General features: G+C 37.2%; 1 protein-coding gene and 1 pseudogene across 22 annotated transcripts in view; one reads left to right on the top strand and one right to left on the bottom strand.

The window, feature by feature from the left end:
* Positions 1 to 21,663, bottom strand: part of FUT8 (fucosyltransferase 8) — a 342,625-nt gene that overhangs the window by 201,416 nt on the left and 119,546 nt on the right. For 2 of the 22 annotated variants that reach the window (XM_065548938.2, XM_065548934.2), the window contains exon 3: positions 10,522 to 10,640. The exons of the other annotated variants lie outside the window; for them this stretch is intronic. The gene's annotated coding sequence lies outside the window, so the exon portion shown is untranslated. The remainder of the gene's footprint in view (positions 1 to 10,521; positions 10,641 to 21,663) is intronic. 22 annotated transcript variants of the gene reach the window in all.
* LOC141407374 (eukaryotic translation initiation factor 1A, X-chromosomal-like) lies at positions 1,715 to 11,065 on the top strand (annotated as a pseudogene).

The following is a 21,663-nucleotide window of genomic DNA, read 5'->3' as shown; positions in this document are numbered from 1 at the left end:
TCATCTCTTTTTTGCCAGAATTTAATAACACGGCTGGGAAATACAGCCTTTTCTTCCAGGCATCAATGTACCCAGTTAAAACAAACAAAGAAAAAAATCAGGGTTCTATTACTATAGAGGAAAGGGGAAATGTACTTTAGGGGCATCATGACTCCCTATCTATTTTTGACAGCTTCAGAATCACTACTGATGTTGAGAGAAGTTTTATATCATATCTTTAATATAATACAGCTGGTGTCAAAGCTATCCCCCGTAAGTGCTTTTACTTCCCTGGACATCTGGGGAGTGTGGCCAATTCTAAGCAATACTTTTAACGCAACAGGTATACTAAGGTTACAATTTTGAAGTATCATTGGATAGGATTCTTGGATCTACCTTATCTTACGCATCATATGGGAGAGAAAAGTTAGTATGTTTTATACAGGTTACCTAACACAATGTTGGGATTCATTCTGTGTGTCTCCACCAATTAGCCCAATCAATGGAGTTACACAGTGTGGTCTTTATCTGCCACAAATATTGGATCCATACTTATTCCACAGACATATATGCTTCATTATAATTATCACAACCCCATTTTATACATAATTGGCTGAAAATATACTAGGACCCTGTGCAAAGTGTTTTACTTATTTTATTCAGTCAGGCCTCACAACAACCTTATTATGTTACTTTTACCCAGGTTTAAATCTGGCACATAGTAAACACTCAATAAACATTCTCTATTATCTCTATTAGTACATAAATAAGTACCCATATTATCCTTAATTTACAGATAAGAAAGAAGAAACAGAAAATTTAGTAACTTGCCCAGAGTCGTATATACTTTTAAGTAGCAGAGCCAGGATTCAAATCCCTACAAGCTAGCTCTAGAGTCCACTCAACTACTAAACTATGCTAATATCAGATAAAACCCAAAAGGTTAATTAATTTGCCTAAGATCACAAAACCAGGAAGAGCAAAGATTCACAGACAGATCTATTTAATGATGAAGCCCTTGTTCTCAACTTCAAATGAATCAAAGAAACATGGTTTGCCTAACCAAGGGATTATTACTCTTCAGGGGCAGAGTTACAAGGGAACATACTACCAAAGTAACAAACATAATCTATGAATTTCAATGGTAAGCAATTTAGGAGGATGAAATACAGTGTACATCTATATTGCCTAGCTAACACTACAGGTAGACCCATCTCTTTTAGCCATAATAGAACAAAAACAAAAGCAGCTCTGGCAAATGTATGTAGTGACTACCAGGTATCAATGTGAGTTTTCTCACAAGTGAATAATAATTAATATCTAAAAGATCTTGAATAATTAAATGTCTTCATTTTATATCAGCTAGCAAAAAATTAAAGGGTAATAATTTTTTGCTACACCAAACTCAATGGATTTATCTAGAAGCAGCTTTTTTTGTTTGTTTTATTTTGTTTTGCTTTTTGAGACAGAGTCTTGCTCTGTCACCCAGGCTGGAATGCAATGGCATGGTATCGGCTCACTGCCAACCTCCGCCTCCAGGGTTCAAGTGATTCTCCTACCTCACCCTCCTGAGTAGCTGGGATTACAGGTGCATGCCACCATGCCCAGCTAATTTTTGTATTTTTAGTAGGGACAGGGTTTCACCATGTTGGCCAGGCTGGTCTCGAACTCCTGACCTCAGGTAATCTACCTGCCTTGGCCACCCAAAGTACTGGGATTACAGGCATGAGCCACCATGCCTGGCCTAGAAGCAGCAATTTTTAAAGATATCAGTAGCGACTTCCAGGGATGTGGTGAGGTCTCTGTCTCACTCCAGCCAGAGCTTGGGGTCCTGTATTCACTGCTCCGTGTCCTCAGTTTCAGGAGCCATAGATGGTCAACTAGATGCGGCCAGGAGGAACATCTCCCACTAAGGGACCAGGACATCAGGAAGACTGGCACACTCCTAGCAGATCTTCAGCGGGAAGGCACGGAAAGAACAGAGGCTGATCTGAAGAAAGAGGAAGCTGGAAGGGGCTACCACACACTGAGGCTCATTATTGGTCCCCAACGACTCCAGCAGAGGGGGTGAGTTGAACAGGCAAGGAGCAACCCACTCTCACCAGAGGCCTCTGGAATCGCAGCAGGAGGAGACCCCTCAACCACCATGGACACTTGAGTTGGCAGGGAAAGCTGCTTCTAGAAGTGGTAAGGATAGAGCCCAGAGGGTTTGGTGTGGGAGCATCTGTAGTGGAGCACAGCCAGGGACACCTAACCCACTAGGCTTGACTTGCTCCCATAGGAGACTTTGGCCCTAGGGGACTAAAGAGTCAAACCTGAACTCATTGCTCCGAATGCCTGCAGGGAGGCCAGTACCCACTAACACCCTGCTACAGCCAATGAACATGCACCCCACCACATTGCCACTGCCACTGCCACTGCCACTGGCACATGCGAACAAGGATAGATCCCGCTGCTATCACCCTATGAAGTGCTTTGGCTGGCACCACCTATCAAAGTGTTGTGACTAGCAGTCTGAGGGCACCTCAGCCACTCCAGCACAACAGTTCACAGAATCCATGTTATACAACAATCAAAGCCCCAAGGTCGTCAAACAGGATAAAAGAAAAAACATCCATTCTTATGACAGCAACTTCAAAGACTGAAGAAACATTAGCCCACAAAGATGAGAAAGAACCAGCACAAGAACTCTAACAACTCAGCCAGGTGTGGTGGCGCCCACCTGTAATTCCAGCACTTCATGAGGCCGAGGTGGGCGGATCACGAGGTCAGGAGATCGAGACCATCCTGGCTAACACAGTGAAACCCAGTCTCTACTAAAACTACAAAAAATTACCCAGGTGTGGTGGCGGGCGCCTGTATTCCCAGCTACTCAGGAGAATGAGGCAGGAGAAAGGGGTGAACCGGGGAGGCAAAGTTTGCAGTGAGCCGAGATCATGCCACTGTACTCGGTTCTGGGCAACAGAGTGAGACTCCGTCAAAAATAATAATAACAATAATAATAACTCCAACAACTCAAAAAACCAGAGTGTCTTCTTTCCTCCCAATGACTATACTAGTTCTCCAGCAAGGGTTCTTAACTGGGCCGACATGGCTGAAACAACAGAAATAAAATTCAGAATATGGATAAGAAAAAAGATCATCAAGATTCAGGAGAACACTAAAAACCAATCTAGGCAAGCTAAGAAGCACAATAAAATGATACAAGAGCTGAAAGACAAAATAGCCAGAATAGAAAAAAAGACAACTGATCTGATAGAGCTGAAAAACCCTCTATGAGAATCTCAAGTATTAACAGCAAAACAGACGAAGCTGAGGAAAAAAAAATCATAGAACTTCAAGACTAGCTTTCTGAAATAAGACAGCCAGATGAAAAAAAAAAAGAAGATGATGATGATGATGAAGAAGAACAAAAAGGAATGGCAAAACCTCCAGGAAATATGGGATTATGTAAAGAGAGCAAATCTACAACTCGTTGGCATCCTTGAAAGAAATGGGGAGAATGGAAGCAACTTGGAAAACATATTTCAGGATATCATCCATGAGAACTTTCTGAACGTATATAGAGGGGCCAACATTCACAGGAAATGCAGAGAATCCCAGCAAAATACTTTACAAGAAGATTATGCCTGAAATATATAATCATCAGATTCCATGAGGCTGAAATGAAAGAAAACATGCTAAAGGCAGCTAGAGAGACAGAACAGGCCACTTACAAAGGGAAGCCCAAAAGACTAACAGCAAACCTCTCAGAAGAAACCTTATAAGTCAGAAGAGATTGGGGGTCTATATTCGATATTCTTGAAGAAATGAAATTTCAACCAAGAACTTAATAACTGGCCAAACTAAGCTTCATAAGTGAAGGAGAAATAAGATCCTTTTCAGACAAGCAAATGCTGAAGGAATTCATTACCACCAGCCTTGCCTTACAAGAACCCCTTAGAGCAGCACTAAATATGGAAAGGAAAGACCATTAGCAACCACTACAAAAACACACTGAAGCACACTGACGAAGTGACACTGTAAAGCAACCACACAAACAAGCAGGCATAATAACAGCTAACAACACAATAACAGGATCAAATCCACACATATCAATACTAACCTTGAATGTAAATGGTCTAAATGCCCCAATTTAAAGGCACAGAATGGCAAGCTAAATAAAGAAGCACAACTCAATGGTATGCTGTCTTCAAGAGACACATCTCACATGCAATGACACCCACAGGCTAAAAAATAAAGAGATGGAGAAAAATCTACCAAGAAAATGGAAAGCAGAAAAAAGCAGGGGTTATAATCCTAATTTCAGACAAAACAGATTTTAAGCCAACAAAGATCAAAACAGACAAAAAAGGGCATGACATAATGGTAAAGGGTTTAATTTAACAAGAAGACCTAACTATCCTAAATATATATGCACCCAACACAAGAGTATCCAGATTCATAAATCAAGTTCCTAGGAACCTTCAAAGAGACTGAGACTCCCACACAGTAACAGTGGGAGACTTCAACACCTCACCAACAGTATTAGACAGATCACTGAGGCAGAAAATTAACAAAGATATTTAGGAACTGAACTCAACACTGGGCCAAATAGATCCAAATGGATCTGAAAGACATCTACAGAACTCTACCCCAAAACAAAAGAATATACATTCTTCTCATCTGCACATGGCACATACTCTAAAACTGACCACCCAGTCAGACATAAAACAATTCTCAGCAAATGCAAAAGAGCTGAAATCATACCAACTACTCTCTCGGAACACAGCATAATAAAAATAGAAGTCAGGACTAAGAAAATCACCCACAACTATACAATTACATGGAAATAAAACAACCTACTCCTGAATGACTTTTGAGTAAGGCAGAAATCAAAGAAATTCTTTGAAATTAGTGAGAATGAAGATACAACATACCAGCATCTCTGGGACACAGCTAAAGCAGTGTTATGGGAGAAATATATAGCACTAAACACCCTCATCAAAAAGTTAGAAAGAGCTGGGCACAGTGCCTCATGCCTGTAGTCCCAGCACTTTGGGAGGCCAAGGCAAGGCAGATCACTTGAGGCCAGGAGTTCGAGACCAGACTGGCCAACATAGTGAAACCCCATCTCTACCAAAAATACAAAAACTTAGCTGGGGGTGGTGGTGCACGTCAGTAATCCTAGCTACTAATGACACTGAGGCATGAGAATTGCTCAAACCTGGGAGGCAGAGACTGCAGTGGGCCAAAATCGTGCCACAGCATTCCAGCCTGGGCAACTGAGCGAGACTGCCCCAAAAAAATAAAAAATTAAAAATTAAAAACATATATTTATATATGTATATATAGTGTATATAACTATATATTAGATCTCAATTTAACAACCTAATATCACAACTAAAAGAACTAGAGATGCAAGAGCAAATCAATCCCAAAGCTAGCAGAAGGCAAAAAATAACCAAAATCAGGGCTGAACTGAAGGAGACTGAAACACAAAAAAAAAATCATTCAAAAGATCAATGAAGCCAGGAGTTTGTTTTTTGAAAAAATTAACAAGATAGACCACTAGCTAGACTAATAAAGAAAAAAAGAGAAGATCCAAATAAACACAACTGCAAACAACAAAGGGGGATATTATTACAGATTGGACAGAAACACAAATAACCAGACTATTATGAACACCTCTATGTACAAAAAACTAGAAAGTCTAGAAAAAAAATGGACAAATTCCTGAACACATACACCCTCCTATGACTGGATCAGGAGGAAACTGAATCCCTGAACAGACCAATAATGAGCTCTGAAATTTAATCAGTAATAAATAGCCTACCAATCAAAAAAAAAAAAAAAAAGCCCTGAACCAGACAGATTCACAGTCTAATTCTACCAGATGTACAAAGAAGAGCTAGTACCATACCTACCAAAACTATTACAAAAAAATTGAGGGGAAAGGAGTCATCCCTAAATGATTCTATGAGGTCAGCATCATGATGATATAAAACTTGTAAGAGATACAACAAAGAAAGAGAACTCCAGCCTGGGCAACATGGTGAAACCCTGTCTCTACAAATAAAATAAAAAATAAAATAAAAAGAAAACTAGCCAGGCATGGTAGCACATGCCTGTAGTCTCAGCTATTCAAGAGGTTGAAGTGGGAGGATCACTTGAGTCTGGGAGGTTAAGGCTGCAGTGAGCCATGTCTGCACACTGTACCCCAGCCTGGGTGACAAAGTGAGATCCTGGCTCAAAAAACAAAGAAAAAAAAAAGTACCTTTTTTTCCTCAAGGAAAAAAAAGAGAAGAAAACTTCAAGTCAATATCCTTGATGGACACTGATGCAAAAATCCTCAACAAAATACTAGCAAAACAAATCCAGCAGCATATCAGAAAGCTAATTCACCATGATCAAGTAGGGTTTATCCCTGGGATGCAAGGTTGGTTCAACTTATGCAAATCAATAAGTATGATTCATCACACAACTAGAACTAAAGACAAAAAACACATGATCATCTCAATACATACAGAAAAGGCTTTCAGTAAAAGTCATCATCCCTTCACGTTAAAAACTCTCAACAAACTAGGTATTGAAGGAATACACATCAAAATAGTAAGAGCTGGCCATGCGCGGTGGCTCACGCCTGTAATCCCAGCACTTTGGGAGGCTGAGGCGGGCAGATCACAAGGTCAGGAGATTGAGACCATGGTGAAACCCCGTCTCTACTAAAGATAGAAAAAATTAGCCGGGCGCAGTGGCGGGCACCTGTAGTCTCAGCTACTCGGGAGGCTGAGGCAGGAGAATGGCATGAACCCGGGAGGCAGAGCTTGCAGTGAGCCGAGATTGCGCCACTGCACTCCAGCTTGGGCGACAGAGCAAGACTCCGTCTCAAAAAAAAAAAAAAAAAAAAAAAAAAGAACAATGCAGGAGGCATCACGCTACCCAACTTCAAACTAGATTATAGGACTATAGTAACCAAAACAGCATGGTACTGGCAAACAAACAAAACAACAACAAAAACACAGACACACAGACCAATGGAACAGAACAGACAGCCCAGAAATAAGACTGCATACCTACAACCATCTGATCTTCAACAAAACCTACAAAAACAAGCAATGGAGAAAGGATTTCCTATTCAATAAAATTATGCTGGGATAACTGGCTAACCATATGCAGAAGATTGAAACTGGACACATTCTTATACTATATACAAAAATCAACTCAAGACAGATTAAAGACTTAAAACCCAAAACTATGAAAAAGTCTGGAATACAACCTAGGCAATACTATTCTGAAAATATGACCTGGGAAAGATTTCACGACAAAGACACCAAAAGCAAATGCAACAAAAGTAAAAACTGACAAATGGGATCTAACTAAACTAAAGAGGTTCTCCACAGCAAAAGAAACTATCAACAGAGAAAACAACCTACAGAATGAGAGAAAATTTTGCAACTGTAAAGGTCCATGCATCTGACAAACGTCTAATTTCCAATACCTATAAGGAACTTAAGCAAATTCACAAGAAAAAAATGAACACGTTAAAAAGCGGGTAAAGGATGTGATCACTTTTCAAAAGAAGACATATACAGCCAACAAGCATATGAAAAAAAGCCCAACATTGATCAATACTCAACATCACTAATCATTACAGAAATGCAAATCAAAACCACAATGACATACCATCTCACACCAATCAGAACAGCTATTACTAAAAAGTAAAAAAATATCAGATGCTGGCAATGTTGCAGAGAAAAGTGAATGCTTATACACTGTTGGTGGGAGTGTAAAATTAGTTCAACCATTGCGGAAAGCAGTGTGGCCATTTCTCAAAGAGCTAAAAATCGAACTACCATTCGATCCAGGAATCCCATTACTGGGTATATAACCAAAAGAATATAAATCATTCTATCATAAAGACACATGCATGCATATGTTCACTGAAGCACTATTCGCAATAGCAAAGACATGAAATCAACCTAAATGCCTATCAAGGGTAGACTGGATAAAGAAAATGTGGTACATATACACCACAGAACACTATGCAGTCATAAAAAAGAATGAGATCATGTACTTTGCAGTAACATGAGGCCATTATCCTTAGCAAACTAATGCAGGAACAGAAAACCAAATGTTTTCTGTTTCATGTTCTCACTTATAAGTGGGAGCTAAATGATGAGAACACATAAACACAATGAAAGGAACAATAGACACTGGAGCCTACCAGAGGGTGGAGAGTGGAAGCAGGGAGAGGAACAGAAAACATAACTATTGGGTACTAGGCTTAGTACCTGGGTGATGAAATAATCTGTACGTCAAACCCCCCATAAGTTTACCTACATAACAAACCTCTACAGGTACCTCCGAATCTAAACTAATAGTTTAAAAATAATAAAAGGTAATGAAATCAAATTTTGTGGCCATTTGTCAGAATTAATGCATTTGTAGTTTTCTCACCTAAAATTACAACCCTGACCCCTCATCTCTTCAGAGGTACCCAAATTATGGCTAAACATTTCTTCAGAGTTTTTTAAGACTCACAACGTACAATTCTGATGCCCTGGGCACACAATACATAAATCACAATGCTAATTAACTGGCTCATCTTCAAATATTCCCCTAAGATTTTCAAGTTCCTCTTTTAAGAATGGCATAGACATAATAATCAGATATGGTACACTTCATACCTGGTACAGGAACTGAAACATTGTAAGCACTAAATAATAAAGAATGAAGCTCATGTCACCAAATGAGTCAATCATAAGCCTAAGAGGCATTAATTTAAATCTTTCATGAGTACTTCATATCTTTTCTTAAAAAATTTTTAAACGCCCTTTTTTAATGTCATATTTAATGAGACATTCTCAATTACTTCCCACCAACTTATATCTGCATTCTACTCACAGTTTCCAATGCTTTTAAGCTACCTGAATGAATCTAAAAGAATAAGTAGTAAACTTACACCATATTTTACTGCATCGCAACAGACAGAATATAAGACCAACTTTTTTTATTGGTAAAAAGTTCCTATACTAAGAGTCATGGGGTTTTTGTTGTTGTTACATCAAATTCTGGGGAGAGAGGGGGAGAGAGAGAGTGGCGGGGGGAGACAGAGAGAGAGAGAGAGAGAGAGAGCGTGCATGAGAGCAAATGTGAGAGCATGCAGGCAAGAGCACCATAAAACAGGCAATGATCTTCAGTGGGGCATAAAAGTACCAAAAAGATTCAGTTCTTATAAATCATTACAGTTGTATCAACTTTAACACATCAGTTGACTGGTAACTAATATTAGATGAAAAGCAGCCAAAGCAGGCTTTACTTACAGCTATGTATGAAAGAATAACACAAACGTTGTTACTAAAATTAATTTAAACAACAGTTAAAAATGAAATTTTACATATAACAGCATTTGAACTCACTGTGAAATGTGTGAGACATATCACTGGCTAAGGATGTTCTCAATTTTAGAAGTATTAAGAGACTTCTACCTTCACCCATGCAGCAGGAGTAGGATCCAGAACTACACTCCAAATGTAAACACTAGAAAATCGGACAAACAACGTATCTGACATTGGACAATCGATGATCTGACATTGAAAATCAGCTCAAAACTGATTTCTGAAATAAGGGAAACAAACAAACAAAAAGGTGAGCCCTATAATTGCCTGGGATTTCTTTCTGAAAGCACTTTTGTGACTGTAGTATGCAGGAGGTGAAACCCTAACAGAATCTAGTGCCATTGCTGAGTTGAAAAACACAAGAGGTCATAATACAGAAAGGCCGATGCAACAAGAATTTTGGGGAAAAGTTCCTGAAGTGAGAGAGTTACAGAAAAACCTAATTTAAAAAAAATATATATCTCCTTAAATTACCTGAATATCAATACTAATCTACATGTGCATAGGGTGAAAACTAATAGAGCAAAAACAATTTCCAGGAAGAGAAAAATCACCACATAGTTAGTGCTAAGTAATTTCCAGAGCTCACAAAGGGCCAGGAATCATTTAAGTTCTCACAAGCAAGACAGAGTCCTCAATGAATCCTTGGGACATTCAACAGACAGCCACTCAATAGAGGTCCATCTTAGTAATGAGGGTAAGAATGCACACGAGTAAATGTTACTCTAGACTGTCCTAGAAAACCTTAAAAATATTAGCACAAAAAATAAAAGATGAAAAAAGAAGTTAAAGATTTGCTGCCACTGACCATGCCTCTAAAGACCTTGGTTGCAAAACTTCCCCTCCAGGTGACCAAGCCTCCTGAGACAACATACTCATGCATACCCCTCAAAATAGCAGCCACCACAGCCAACATCAGCACCAGAAAGGAGCCCAGGACACTGCAAGGCTGCCTTCACTGCCATGCTCAAGAGTAAGGTAAGGGAGGTAAAAACAGATGCAGGAGGTCAGGCATGGTGGCTCATGCCTGTAATCCCAGCACTTTGGAAGGCGAGACGGGTGGATCACCTGAGGTCAGGAGTTCAAGACTTGCCTGACTAACATGGTGAAACCCCATCTCTACTAAAAATACAAAATATTAGGAGGGTGTGGTGGTACGCACCTGTAATCCCAGCTCCTCCAGAGGCTGAGGTAGGAGAATCGCTTGAACCCAGGACGCAGAGGTTGCAGTGAACCGAAATCGTGCCACTGTATTCCAGCCTGGGCAACAAGAGTGAAACTCTGTGCCAAAAAAAAAAAAAAAAAAAGAAAATAAAAATAGATGCAGGAGTAAAAATAAGAACCCCAAAAAAGGAGAGTTGGTATGTAAAGGGGATAGACAGATACGGTGATCAAAATGAAGGGAAACAGACGATTAGGATCAATGTGCTTTGATGGTGTAAAGAGGTTATGTCATATGAGAGGAAAATTGAGAAAAAAGAGGTGAATAAATACCTCAGACATCATATTGGTCGGTGAGACTACCAGGATAACAAAGCTGATGTTATTTTAAAATATAATCCACATGAAGCTAGAAGTCTAAAGGCATATGGCAAGATTCTAGAATCTGCTAAAATCAATAAAACCAATATACTTGGTCCTATAGATGATAAAATCCAATGTCTTATGATATTGGAGATGATGATAAAGATCTTGATGATACCTAAATTAAATTAAATGTTTTACATCCAAGTTTCCTTTTGGATTGCTAACCCTGAAGTTATATGGCTTCATTATCACACAGAAAGTTAACCAGCCTTCTATGTATCTAAACAATTTTATTTTGACATCCCTTTCCTAAATGAATACATGAACTCCTGATGCTCAAATACTCTTGAAAGCAGTTCTTTTGCCTTCCTGATGTTTTCCTCATTCATTAAAGTTTGATACATACTAACAAATAACCTTAAGAATTAAATTTTTCTACAACCCAAGAACAACTAATTTCAAACTCCTGTTCTCTTCATCATCACTCCCTTTAAAACAAAGAAGTAACACTCTGAGTTGGTAAATTTGAAGATTAATGAGAAAATGTTTATGGTGTAAAGAATACTGGAATGAGAATAATAATATCTGGGCCGGGCACAGTGGCTCATGCCTGTAATCCCAGCACTTTGGGAGGCTGAGGCAGGCGGATCACGAAGTCAGGAGATCGAGACCATCCTGGCTAACACAGTGAAACCCCGTCTCCACTAAAAATACAAAAAATTAGCCGGGTGTGGTGGTGGGCGCCTGTAGTCCCAGCTACCAGGAGGCTGAGGCAGGAGAATGGCATGAACCTGGGAGGCGGAGCTTGCAGTGAGCCGAGATGGTGCCACTGCACTCCAGCCTGGGCAACAGAGCGAGATTCCGTCTCAAAAACAAAAAAGAAATGAGAGAGAGAGAATAACAATATCTGTCTAACAGACAAGAAAACCAGGGCACCAAAAGGAAAAGTCGGGAGAGGGACAGAATCACAAAGCTAGCAGTGTCAAACAGGAATTTCAACCAAGCAATCTGATTCCAAATGCAAGGAGGTCTTCCACAGCAAGGAGGTTTTCTATAGCAAGTATCTTCCCATGCATAGATCAGACAACGGAAACAAAAGGATCTCCCCATCAATGGACTAAAGTTAGACTAAGAAACTAAAAATCTTTGCCAACTCAAGATTGCTACTAATTAATGGTGACTTTTGAAAGTCACTCTAATGATGTGTCTTCTCATGCATAACATCCAAAAAAGTTATCTAAATGATCTCTAAAGACCTCTGCAGCTTGAAATAATTTAGTAGTATGAATTTTATTTTTTTTAAAAAAGAAGATTCCTCCAAAATTCTTTCTCACCATCCATAACACATTGCCTGCCATGTGTTTGGCACTGTAGTGGGTGCCAAAGATACAATAAGCAAGACAAGTAAATCCCAATTTCAGCATATCTTAGAATGTACTAGGAAAGCAAAAATGAAACCAAAAAATTGTGTGTTTTTTAACACATAAGACCACTTTGTGCCATGCACAATTAAATTTCTTATGTTTCTAAATATGCAGAGCCTGCACTCAACACAGGGCTTTTGATCTTGTCAGAAACACACTTGTCCAAATATCACCACAGCTATGTACCTCACCAAATTCAGGGCATCACTCAACTACCACCTTCTTAGTGAAACCTTCCCTGACCATTCTATATGAAAATGGCATCCTCCCAACTCCAACATTCCTTATTACCATCCCTAATGTACCTACTTTTCTCTAGAACACTTATCAACATCTAATATACTTAAAGAAAAGTATAAATATTGTGAGTGTATAAAAGAAGCCATTAATTTCATTTATACTAATGTATATGTTTTTATCCATACTCATACATGTCTTTATGTAACAATTTAAAATATCAATTATAAATGCTAACTTCACGTTTACAGTATTAATTCAAGCATTTTGTTTTTCTATAATTCTCTTCTTATAAATTATTTAAACATATAAAGCATTTAAAATAGAATGATATCACTATATAAGATTCATACTTTTATACTACAAGAGTCAACATCTAACAACATGATTTATTCTCTATTTTATAAACTATCTCACCTTAAAAAATGAGGACAAAAATGAGATACATTATTCTACCTGGATTTCAAATTATCATACTCATTAAACTGGAACAGGCTTATTTTTCTCAAAAATAAAAAGTAAAAAAGAGAAAGAAATCTAAAATCATCCTCTAAGGTTTATAGTCTTATATTTGTGCTCACAGTTTCTGAAGATTTTCATAGCTGAATATACAACTTCTGGAGATCTCATAGGTAAGTATCCCCCAAAACAAAAAAATTGTTTGAAACTTGATACGTCAGAATTCAAAGGACTATGTGGTCTGAAAAATAAAACTTTTCTTTTGAAAGAATAATGGTAACTTTTAACTAAGCAATGTTAACCTTTTTTAATATCATCACTTAAAATGTTACTAAACAGAACCATAGACACAGTTTTCAAACTGAATTACATATAATTTGAAATTCCAATAACTATACTAAAATGATCTTGTGGAGAATAAAAAAAATAAAGATGCTATAACATTTCTAATAAAATGAGTTTGTTATGAGCAAACTATGTATAGAATCGAACATTTTGATTAGTCCATTAATGTTTCCTGATAAAAACAGCAAGTTATTGAAATAAATTAAGAAAATAGGTAGTAATAATTTAAAATTCTCTACTATCCTGTGAAAACTAAGACTACTGACTAGACATAACCAGGACTCCCAAAGGACATGTCTTCTCTCCTCTCATTAAGAAAACGAGAAGCCATAATAAGCAAAAAAGAGTGCCAAAATAAATCTTTAGATTAAAAATGTAGTTCAACCTAATATTTATTAATAACTAAATCCAAATTAAGTTTTTAAGTATACAAAAAAGCTTAAGAACTTCAGTTCTTCTCCATTTAATAATGTAGACACACCTCCCTCAAAGTACCTCCAAAACAAAATTAAAATTATTATTAAATATATTTCTGCTACTACACATTTGTAAATGTTATTGTTTATTTTAAAACTACACTCTGAGTGTTACAGGTAAATACTGTTAAATGTTAAAGGTAGGCTGGGCATGGTGGTTCATGCCTGTAATTTCAGCACTTTGGGAGGCCAAGGCAGCCAGATTGCTTGAGCCCAGGAGTTTGAGACCAGCTGGGCAACATGGCAAAACCTGGCCTCCACAAAAACTACAAAAATTAGCCAGGCGTAGTGGCACGCTCCTGTAGCCCCAGCTATTTGGGAGGCTGAAGTGGAAGGATCGCTTGAGCCCAGAGGGTGGAGGTTGGAGTGAGCCAAGATCATGCCACTGCACCCCAGCCTCAGTGAAAGAGGAGGACCCTGTCTCAAAAATATATATATTAAAAAACAAAAAATAAATAATAAACATTAAAGGTAAATGTTGAGCATTAAAAGTGAACTCTGGTTAACTATATTTCTTTAGAAAGAAAATGAAGAATTCTTTAATGACACATTTTACATTTACAGGACAACAGACCATCAACTAATAACTCTATTTATAGATACAGATATTATGTTTTAAAAAAAATTATCCAGAAATATTTTTAAGCAGCTTTATTATTTTTAAACAGTAGCACATGATCACGGTAAAACAATCACAGAAGTACATAAAAAATAGAGCAAAAATCAGTGAAAAACTTATCTCCTGTTAGAATTATTCATTGTTATTTCTCCACCATATCTTGTGACATTTTACAGAAATATAAAGTAACCTTACATTAAAGAAATCATTCCATACATCCTATTCAATAACTCTGTTTAATTCAACATTAGGTAAATTAGAATATCTTTCTGTGTCAGCCAATATATATCTCATTATTTTTAAGGGCTTTTCTGTATTACATTCTATGTATTACCATAACCAACTTAAGTATTTTCTGTATTAATAAACAGTTTGTTTCCACTTTTTAAATGAATTATCTCTAATACGATGGGATATGCTCCACTTCATCACTAAAATGTTCCATACCCTAAATCATTTTCTACAAAACAGACATTCATGTATTCAAATATTTTTAAGTGCCTATTACATGCTATTCACTGTTCCAGACAACCTAAATTCCCTAAGTGTAGAAAATGAGTCTAATTTATCATTGTTGTATTTCCAGTACTTAGTGGGGTGTCTGATACAGAGTAGACCTTCATTAGGTGTTGAATGAATGGATGGCCATCCTTGTTCATTCATCTTTCTTCGCTTCTGCAATTATCTCCTTTTTTAAGTTTTCATTTTTTATGTGGAATCATAACCTCAGAAGATCATTTTATTATGTGCAAGGCACCAACTCTACTATAAACGTTTTACAAAAATGAAACCACAAGCCTGGCACAGAAGTTCATGCCTACAATCCCAGAACTTTGGGAGGCCAAAGCAGGTGGATCACTTGAGGAGAGGAGTTTGAGACAGGCCCATGGCAAAACACTATCTCTACAAAAAAATACAAAAATTAGCCAGGCATGGTGGTGCACATCTGTAATCCCAGCTACTTGGGTGGTGGAGGCATGAGATGCACTTGAACCCAAGAGGCAGAGATTGCAGTGAGCCGAGATCAAGCCACTACACTCCAGCCTGGGCAAGAGAGTGAGACTCTGTCTCATAAACAAATAAATAAGAAAAATAAAATAAATAAAAATGAAGCCACAGTCCCTGTTCTTAAGAGGCTTACAGAATCATCACATTCATAGGCCAAAGGCTTTGAGAAAGAAGTTTTATTTTTAGGACCAGGATACCCTACAGAGTAATGAGTCTTTACCACTCACAGTTCAAGCTCACTATGGGGAGCCAAGTAGATTAATACAGAGGAAAAAAATACTACTACAGTATTACCTTTTAGAAGCTCTGCTTAGCTGTGTTTTTTAAAGTTCATCTTGAGCTTCAAAACATCATTCAAAGAAAATATGAATCTAAAATATATGTTTTCCTTTGGTCTAACTCAGTGGAAATTAAGAGTAGGAACACTCTCATGCTAGTATTCCAGTGTTAAACTTCAAAAGGTCCAGCTTACACACATAGAAAAACCCTAAATGTCCAATTAAACTGCAAAGGTATGACTAAATTCATAGAAGATTTATTATGCTTTTCCAGGAAAACTACTCTGAAAGAGGAGAAAAAGAGATCACTGAAACATACCAAACTGCTTTTATTTCAAAGTTTGAGCCTTTAAAATCACCACAAAGCAGATCTGCTGTGAAACCTCTAAGGATGCTAACTCTGTTTTCTTTCATTGGCAACACACAGGTACCACAGGGATTAAATTAGAATCACAAAGCTGGAAAGAACCTTGATACCCATATGTAGTTCCTCCTTATGCCTTTTACGTCATTTGCACTTAAGCCAGTTTACATACATAAGAAATGTATCCACAACAAAAAATTACCCAGTGCAAGGTGGGAGTGGGCGATAGGAGATGAGGTCAGAGTTAAGGTGGCAGTTTGAGAGAAGGAAAGTAAGTCACCTAAAGATAAGGTCCGTGGAGATGACTGTTTAAATAAATGTCATGATCTAATTTCCATGTTGATATGATCACCCCAAAATTCATCCTTGAAGGTTAAATGCTATGCTTGAATGGAATATGCATATGTTGATTATGGCCATGTATTCTGCCTCCTAACTGTTCAGGATAACAAACAAAAATCTTGGCAAGAAAGGATGTTGATTTGCATCAGAGCTTAGATATCTCTTCAGCTTCAAAAAGCATATGGTACCAGGTTGTGCATCTTTATAAACATGCCCTATTACTGTTATTAGACTGTAAATTCTTTAAAACAATAGTTTCATGATATTGTAACTCTTTATATCCCCACAATACTTACAATATACAAGGTATTCAATAAATATTCACTGATAACACTGAAAATTCAGATATTTATCTAGCTTATTTAAGTAAAAATATTTAAAGTAACAAATTTATGTTAAAATATATAGAAAAATATATTACCACACAAAACAGATACTTGCATACCAATGTTCAAGGCAGAATTATTCACAATAGCCAAAAGGTAGAAACAATGTAAATGTCCACTGAGAGATAAATGGATAAGCAAAATGTGGTATATACATGTAATGGAGTATTAATCAGCATGAAATAGAACTGAAATTCTGATACATGCTACAATATGGATGAACCTTGAAGACATTATGCTAAATGCAATGAGCCAGTCCTAGGACATACTTTGTGTGGTTCCACTTATATGAGATACTTAGAATAGTCAAAATCACAGAGAAAGTGAATAGTGATTCACACAGAATAGTGATTAAAGGGGAGATAGTGAGTAACAGGGAATTATTGTGTAATGGGCACAGAGTTTCACTTCGGGATGATGAAAGCATTCTGGAGATGGATAGTGATGATGGTTGCATAACAATGAACTGTATACTTAAAAATGATTAAATGTCAAATTTTGTTATGTATATTTTACCACAATAAAGGGGGGATGTATATTACTATGATATTATTTTAATAATCATTTGCCAAATACTTTGTATATTAAACGTAAAATTATAGACTTCTAGTAGTTAACATTAAATTATTAATAAAATAGTTACAAAAATAATTACCCAGTTTTATATTTAAGTATCTGGTTTCCTGAAAAAACAAACATAATACCAAAAAACTTGAAAAATAAAGTTATTTTAATTTCAGCAATACCTTTAATCCATTTACTCTAACTCTGCAAACCGTTTGCCTATAACAAAAACACTTAAAGATGGCTATAATCAACATATCCATATGTCTTTAACATTTACACTTAAATTCATCTCCATTTTCTCAGAAGAAGCTTGTCTGCACTTACTGATTTTCAACTAAGTTTTTATTTTATTTTCTTTTATCCTTTTCTTCAGGGTTAAGGACTACGCATGCAAAGGCTATTCTAGGTGCAACATTTTCAGGGTCAAATAAAGAGCTATAATATGTCAAATAAAATTATAAACTGAGATTTCTTTTTCTTTTTTGCTTTTTTTATAAGAGACAAGGTCTTGCTATGTTGCCTAATAGAGTACCATGCTGTGGTTATTCACAAGCGTAACGATAGCACACAACATCCTCAAATTCCTAGGCTCAAATGATCCTCCCACCTCAGCCTCCAGAGTAGTTGCGACTACAGGCACACATGACCACAGCCAGCTAAACTGAGATTACTTAAAAGTGATTAGCAAACAATATGCTAAATTATCTCATAAACTTTAGTCAAAACAAAATAAATTAAAATTTATAATTATCTGAATATATACAAAAGCTGACTCACCTGCTACAAAATACAAAGGCAATGATATTTTCCTGCTGCTTATAAAAGTGATTCACATTTAAACAAATATAATTGAAATTCATAGGTCTATCACATCCTTAAAAACACAAACTCACTAGGTTCATCACTTTGTAACCCTTTGTAATACAATGTACCACACATACATTGATTTCTATACTGTGATTATGTCAAAGATATTATATTGATTTGACACACAGTTAAACTCAACAATAACATTCATTTAATTCATAACTCATTTAACATGATTTGTTTATGAGTCCTGACTTTAATTTTGTAACTAAACTTTAATATTGGTTTATTAGTTCTTTGGTAATTACTAAACTGGGAAATTTTCAGTAGATTTATTTTCCAATATCTAGCCACAAAACATTATATAGTGAAATCTTATTAAAATCTAAAGTTACCTAAGATTTAAAAAAAAAAAAAAAAGAAAGAAAAAGGTATGTTCAAGTGCCTCACTTCCTAAATTACTGCTCTACGAATACCCCTTCTAGAGGTGCTATTTCAAGTAAATAAATCCTTTGGATGCATAATTTCCCTATTATCTCAATGAATTACAGAAACTGTAATGCAGTAAGCTACTGTAGAGTCCCCATGAAAACACTCTAGAGACTTACTTTCCCTTAGTATATTTCTCCTACTATTTAATTCTTAAAAAGACATTGTCATTTTCATGTCCAAAAGATCTACACAGCAAAACTCACAAATTCATACAAGTTTTCAGCAATTTGACATAAGGATTCAAGAAAAACTTCCTAGACTACCCTAGGAACTGAATTTCAACCACTTCTTCATAAAGTGTGTATTACTGATTTTATGTTAGAGAAAAACGAGGTTTGGAAAGACAAAATAATTTGATTCCACAACCAAGTAACCACTGAATTCGAACACTGAAATCCAAATATTACTTATGCCAAAGAAAGGAGGAAAACACAAAGTTGCATGCCAAAGAGGTACCAGGCACACAACACATTTTTGCATACATTTCCTCATTTAATTCTCACCATTAATTTGTAAGGTAGGTATTATCTACATTTTGAAGAGGAGAAAACTGAGGTAAAGAAGTGATTTGACTTGACTAAGTTTTGTATACCTACTCAGTGTCAAGACAAGACAGAAACTATTGATACATTGATACATTCTGTCCTCAAACCACTACTAGCTGTGATCCAAGTGTCAACAATGATAGATAAGATGGACTTTCTATAGCTCAGATAAGACCCTCAAAAGAGAAAATTAAATGGCCATAGCAGGAACAAGGGTTTAGTCATACATACGTACATTGCTACCAAAGGGTTTGTTAACAGCCATGAAGTTTTCCTCATCTATTAGGCAGAAATCTGTTCTAGAGAAACACTGCACAACTGACCTTGGTAGACTGCCTGATAAAGACAACTGGGACAACCCTGCCTTGAGAGTCCTGTCAGCAGCACAGACGGGACAGGAGGCCAGCCTTACAAACATTCTTTCCTAGTAAAATGCTACAGACCCTAAGCCAGTTTCAGCCAGCTTACAGAGACTACAAACGAAATATCTTTGTGCTCTATAGTTCACCTGTTGACATAAAGAGCTGAATTCCACCTCATTTTAATGCTAAAATTGTGCCCTGAAGCGAAGATGGGATGTATGTTACTTATATGTTAACTCACTGTGCAAGCACTAGACTTCCCCATATATATTCACAGATCCCATGGTCGTTCTGTTAACAAAAGGAGAGAAGTTTGACTGATTTTTTATTTTGTTTTTGTTTTTGATTTTGTTTTTATATTCTACAGAGAAGGGAACACTTTCACTGCTCTAATTTTAGTAAGATTTCCAACTCCTTGAGAAAATCGTATCTATGTTGGTAATTCCCAGTAGGGTCACTGTCATGAATCTGTCTGGCAGTTGTTTTTAAGGCCCTGTTTTACACGACTGCCATTTCCTACCTTAACCACTCAAAGAATGACTTTCCAATGCTTAAAGGTCTTTAGAGGAAAGCTCCCAGGCAGCTACGTATGTGAGAAAAGCCTCCATTTCCCACAATTAGCTCCCTTTTAGGATATTTCCTCTAGAGCAGAGACTAAAACATCTATAAATGCCAACTAATGCACAGTATATTAAGGCTAGTTAATAAATGCCAAATGATAACGATACAGAACTTAACATGCAAATAGATGTCAACCCAATATTAGTCCACTAGGAAAATACTGTGAATGCTTTTTGTCAATAGAATAGCTTTGCAGACACCCTCTTGAACCAGATGCAAGTGATTAAAACACCACTTTAAGTACCCAAGAATGAAAATTAAAGTTTAAAGAAGCTGAAACACTTCTCCCCATGCCACCCAATGTCCACACATTCCACTAATTTAAGCTCATGATTCTGCTCCCCACTAGCCTAGCTCTGAAGGAAAGAAAGAATAGTAAGAAAAGGATGGTCTTGAAATGGGAAAGAAACATCACAATTTCTTTTTCTTTTTTCTTTTTTTTTTGAGACGGAGTCTCACTCTGTCGCCCAGGCTGGAGTGCAGTGGCGTGATCTTGGCTCACTGCAACCTCCGCCTCACAGGTTCAAGCAACTGCCTCAGCCTCCTGAGTAGCTGGGATTACAGGTACCCGCCACCCAGCCCAGCTAATTTTTGTATTTTTAGTAGAGACAAGGTTTCACCATCTTGGCCAGGCTGGTCTTGAACTCCTGACCTCGTGATCCACTCGCCTCAGCCTCCCAAAGTCCTGGGATTACATGCGTGAGCCACCGCGGCCGACAAAAACATCACAATTTCTAACAAAAATCAATCCTAAGTTACTTTCATATCTCCTTTAGAATGTTCAGCAACTTGTCATACAAAGTAAAGTCATGCACTGCATAATGATGTTTTTAGTGAACAACGAACTGCATATATGAGTATTCCCATAAGATTATAAATACCCCCCAGCCAGGCACAAAGGCTTGTGCCTATAATTCCAGCACTTTGGGAGGCCAAGGCAAGGGATCTCTTGAGACTAGGAGTTCAAGACCAGCCTGGACAATATGGTGAAATCCCATCTCTACTAAAAATACAAAACTTAGCTGGGCATGGTGGTACACACCTGTAATCTCAGCTACTACCTGGGAGGCTGAGGCATGAGAATTGCTTGAACCAGGAGGCGGAGGTTGCCGTGAGCTGAGATTGCGCCACTGCACTGCAGCCTGGGCAACAGAGCAAGACTGTCTACAAAAATAAAGATTATAAATACCATAAATGTACTGTACCTTTTCTATGTTTAGATATGTTTAGGTACACAAATACTTGCCACTGTGTTAGAATTGCCTACAATATTCAGTACAGTAACATGCTATACAGGTTTGTAGCCTAGAAGCAATAGGCTATACCATATACCCTAGGTGTGTAGTAGGCTGTAACATCCACGAAGACACGAAGGAAAGAAAGATGTAAGGGAACACCATAAAACATCCAGAAAAAAATTACAAAATGGCAGCAATAAGTCCTTG

Source organism: Macaca fascicularis, chromosome 7, assembly GCF_037993035.2.
Source record: "Macaca fascicularis isolate 582-1 chromosome 7, T2T-MFA8v1.1".
Taxonomy (NCBI): domain Eukaryota; kingdom Metazoa; phylum Chordata; class Mammalia; order Primates; family Cercopithecidae; genus Macaca; species Macaca fascicularis.
The sequence above is the reverse complement of the archived record's forward strand: the minus strand, read 5'-3'. Positions and strand labels throughout refer to the sequence as shown.